General features: G+C 39.9%; 1 pseudogene; it reads right to left on the bottom strand.

The window, feature by feature from the left end:
- LOC136856211 (homeobox protein B-H1-like) overlaps window positions 1-2,307 on the bottom strand; it is a 42,742-nt pseudogene extending 40,435 nt beyond the window's left edge.
- Window positions 2,308-5,185: the final 2,878 nt, after the last annotated feature.

Raw genomic sequence — 5,185 nt, 5'->3', positions numbered from 1 at the left:
GAGTATAATTTCAGTTCATCTCTGACAAACATTTTAATGTGTTCTAAAATAAATATAACACATTATGGGGTCCATTTTGACAAAATGACCCGAAAGAACATTGTGACGCAGTTGATTTTGTCGAAGCAGATGAAAAGAAACGAATAAAAATAAATAGAAATTGAATAAAAATAAATAACTCCACTCACCAGCTTTGTCATCTTTATTGAGATTATCCAGAGTCTTGTTCGTCATCTTGAAGAGCGCGTCGAGGGCGCCGCCCTTGTCGTGGTTCCCACCCTTCTTCTCGCCTCCTTGCCCCGACGAGGACTTAGCTCCCGCGACTGCTCCTGCAGCCGCCGCCGCCGTCGCCGACGCGGTGGCGCCCTCCGAGGAGTCCTCTCTCGTGTCCCAGGGCCTGACGATCTTGACGGGTACCGACGATTTCCTCCGGGAGGGTTTGTAGGAGAGGATGTCTAGGATCGAGAAGGACCTCAGGCCCGCCTCCTGCTTGTGCCCTTCGGCAGCTGCTGCCACAGCAGCCGCCCTGTCGAGGTCCTCGTCCATAGGGGCCCCTCCTCTTTCTCCCGCGGGGGGAAGCTGCTGTTGGTGATGGTGGTGGAGGTTGTGGTGGCCATCTGGCGACGAAGGCGACGACGAGGGTTCAGCAGCTTCCTGCTGTTGGTGGTGCAGAGAGTGGTGGTGGTCCTTCTGCTGCTTGCCTGACGAAGGATTCGCTCCCGCAGAAGGCAGCTGGTGACTCCCGGGGGGCGAATTTCCCGCCGCCGCCGCCGCCGCGGCCGCTGCCGTTCCGGACATGGCCAGCCTCTTCAGCGGCCGGAAATAGTCGTCGTCGGAGAGGTACGTGAAGGACTCCGTGTGGAGCGACGCCGACGAGAGCGTCGGCGAAGGGGCGCCCCTGGACGTCGAGGGCGAGTGAGGCTCCGTCTCCTCTCCTTCCTCGTCATCTTCTTCGTCGTCTTCTTCGGTAGAGGTGTCCCCAGCGCCGTGGTTCGTCATGTCCATCGGAGACGGCGGCGGGGGAGGAGCTACCTGGTGGAGGTGGTGGTGGGGGTGATGATGATGATGGAGGAGGTGGTCTTCTGCGCGATCGCCGGCGCCGTCGGCCTCGCACCCGACGCTGATTTCACTGTCGCAGGGGCTGGGCGGCGCCCTCTCGTCGTCGGCGCCTCCGCCGCCGCCGCCGCCGCTGTGGGGTAACGAAGAAGGGGAGTCACTGTCCTCCATCCTGGCGACACATTCCACCCGAATCTCCATCACAGATGCGACGTCGGGAGCGACGCGTCGGCGGCGACAAATGCGACAGTCAGAGGCAGGAATGACAAGGACATCGGCTCTGACATATATATAAAAAAAAACCCACGACAAACGATTAAAAAAAAACTTCTCCTTCAGGAGAGCGACGGAGGCGTCTTTCCGGCTTGGATAATCACTGTATTCGACTCGGTCAGCACAACCCGCGAGACTTGTAACAAGTTTTGTATATATAGATCACTGGTTGTAAGTTATATGTATATATATATATAAATTATATATATATATATCACCGTAAGCACTCAAAACACATACACGCGGGGGGGCGGCGGGGCGCAGTGGGCGTGAGAAAGAGAATAAGCGAGAGAGAGAGAGAGAGACAGAGAGAGAGATAGAGTGAGAGAGAGAGAGAGCTGCTAGTAGTAGCTAGTAGTAGCTCGCTCGCACGACCACCAAGAGACTGTGACAGATACTGATCTCTCTCGCACACACACACACGCATCCAGCGGCGGAGAGAGAGAGAGAGAGAGAGGGAGAGAGCCGTCACACTCGGGTCCTCCCCGCTCGATGAAGATGTGCCAACTGGTCGACTGGTTAATGACAGAGCAGAGCCTTCACACGCCTAATGGCCGCCTTTGATCTTTGCCGCCCGCCAGTGAGTCCACGCCCCGCCCAGCCAGCCACACACGGCGTCCCGCGGACGTGATTGGGCGGGACTTGCCGGTGCCCCGCCCCTGCCGCCCCCTGACTGGCCATTCCTTCGCACCTGGGCGTTCCGGAGGCGTGGCTTTGGACGGGGGCCGCCTCTGATTGGTCGGGAGATTATCAATTCGCCAATGGGGAGGGGAGACCGGCACATCAAAGGGCCCCATGAATAGCTCAATCAGGGAGAGAAGTGACGTGGTTAATGGAGTTATTCTAACAGGGCCGGGCCACTCCAGTGTCAAATTAGGGTGTGTTGTGGGCTGGGTGGTCTCTCCTCTCTCTCAGGGGCCCGCGGGCGCCGCCCTCATTATTGTAGATAAACAGCCCTGGCCGCCCATGCCTCTCTCTCTCTCTCTCTCTCTCTCTCTCTCTCTCTAGAATCTTCTTGTTCCTTGACTCCATAAGGATTTTGTTCACATGTTTTTGACTGATTGATTGATTTGAAATGAATACTGGCGTTGCTTTTGGTTAAATACGTATCTAAACTGTATATTTAATGTATTTGCTCTCTCTCTCTCTCTCTCTCTCTCTCTCTCTATATATATATATATATATATATATATATATATATATATATATATATATACTGTATATCTAAACAGTATATATAATGCCTTTTCTCTCTCTCTCTCTCTCTCTCTCTCTCTCTCTCTCTCTCTCTCTTTCTCTCTCTCTCTCTCTCTATATCTCTATATCTATATATATATATATATATATATATATATATATATATATATATATATATATATATATATATATACATATATATATATATATATTAATAATATACATTTCTATATATTCATATGTATATAATTTTTAATTACACAAAATAAATTATATATATATATATATATATATATATATATATATATATATATATATATATATATATATATATATATATATACATATATATATATATATGTATATATATAATTTCACAAATAAATAAGCAAAATATCCTCTATAAATTTATCTTCACACAGTCCAATTATCCCTTATAAATGCATCTTTTTTTTCCCTTGTCATAAAAGTAATGATGTTCATTTTTCTATTTAATAACTTGTCATTTATTCTCTGTTTACTAAAGGGTGTCATTTAGATTGTCTCATTTATATGTCATTTGTTCTTTGTCATTTATTCCAGATTGGTTTTCATTTGTCATTTATTTCAAAAGGAATGTCTTGTACTAATAATAATAATAATAATAATAATAATAATAATAATAATAATAATAATAATAATAATGATGTCATAATAATTAACAATAATAATTTTAATAATAATTTTTGTAATAATAATAATAATAATTGATGTCATTTGTCATATAATAATAATAATAATAATAATAATAATAATAATAATAATAATAATAAGAATAAAATAATAATAAAATAATAATAATAATTATAATAATAATAATAATTGCCAAATGTTAATTGCATTGCCTGATTATCGTTACCATTACTGCTACTAAATAGTGCATTTATCGCTAGTAGTTCCCAGTAGTTTCTAGATAGCAACACAATCTATAACTAGTAGTATATAGAGCCTTGTACCAGTATCAGATAACTAGTGTCTATGATTCAACCCTTTCCAGAAGTCGATGGTCAGTCAGGTACCTATAATCACCAGGTGCGTGTACCGTTGTTGTACCTTCAGGTAAATACCACATGCAGATGGAGGTACTAATTCTCGGGTATTTTTCGTAAGATAAATTCGTGATGTTTGTTAGATTTTTTTGGGGCTATTTTTGGTAAGATAAATTCTTTTCAAGCTGGTTGCTTAGAATTTTTAGGTATTCAGTGAGAATTTTAAATATACAGTCAGAATTTTCAGGAATTCAGTCAGAATGTTCAGGAATTAAGTCAGATTTTTTAGGTGTTCAGCCAGAATTTTTAGGTATTCAGTTAGTGTGTTCAGGAATTCAATCAGAATGTTCAGGAACTTAGTCAGAATTTTCAGGTATTCAATCAGAAATTTCAGGAATTTAATCAGCATTTTCAGGAATTCAGTCAGAATTTCAAGAATTTAGTCCCAATTTTCAGTAGAGTTTAAACAGAATTTGGTTTAAAGGTAAATACCACAAAGGGGTTTCAAATTCTCGGGTATTTTTCGTAAGATTAATTCCTGGTGTTCATTTAGGAATTTTTTAATTGCCAATTGTTCAGAATTTTTAGGTATTTAGTGAGAATTTTTAGTAGAATTTAAGCAGAATTTGGTTTTGGAGGTAACCACTACAAATGAATAAATTCTTGGTGTTTATGTTGGAATTTTTATAGTCCAATTGTTCAGAATTTTCTGGCATTTAATCAGCATTTTCAATGGAAAATGGAGTTGACTGATTCTCGGGTATTTTTAGTAAGACAAATTCCAGAAATCTGTGTCAGAATTTGTATCCGCCAATTTTTGAGAATTTTTAATTCTTCAATCAGAATTTACGAAAAAATTTCCTGAGGTCTGTGTTGGAATTTTTATCAGCTAATTGTTGAGAATTTTCTGTATATTATCCAAAACAAAAATAAGATTACAATTATCCGAGATGATAATAATAATAATAATAATAATAATAATAATAATAATAATAATAATAATAATAATAATAATAATAATAATAATAATAATAATAATAATAATATCCCTTATTCCCGGAATATTTCTGCTCTCAAAGAATCTGCAGAAATTATCGGATACAAAATAATATTTCATAGGTAATTCAGGTAAGAATTATTGAATAATTCACAGAGAACACTGGTAAGAATTACTGAATAATTCATAGATACTTCATGGAAGAAATATTAAGATATCTTTTTTCCAAAAAGTATGATGGAACTCTCGCATATATTATGCAAATGAGCTTATGAATTCATACGATAATATTCGACAGATATATGGCGTCACATGCAAATGGGTCAGGTTAAATTATCTTGATTATATTGAAGCTTATTCTTTGTAAATTTATTCTTGATAATTCAACAGTTATTCAATACAAGAAGGATGAGTTGATGGGTATTTTTGATAGGATTTGCATCCTACGAGAGTGAAAGGAATGTCTTACAAGAAGGATGAATTAATGGGCATTTCGATAGGATTCATATCCTATCAGGGTAAATATTATATCTCTTAGGATTTCAATCCTACAAGGAGAATGAGTTAATGGACATTTTGATAGGATCCACATCCTACAATGGTTAAAATTATATCTCTAAGGATTCAAATCCTA

The sequence above is a fragment of the Macrobrachium rosenbergii genome, chromosome 34 (genome assembly GCF_040412425.1).
Source record: "Macrobrachium rosenbergii isolate ZJJX-2024 chromosome 34, ASM4041242v1, whole genome shotgun sequence".
NCBI classification, from domain to species: domain Eukaryota; kingdom Metazoa; phylum Arthropoda; class Malacostraca; order Decapoda; family Palaemonidae; genus Macrobrachium; species Macrobrachium rosenbergii.
This window is presented reverse-complemented; position numbering and strand designations above follow the sequence as displayed.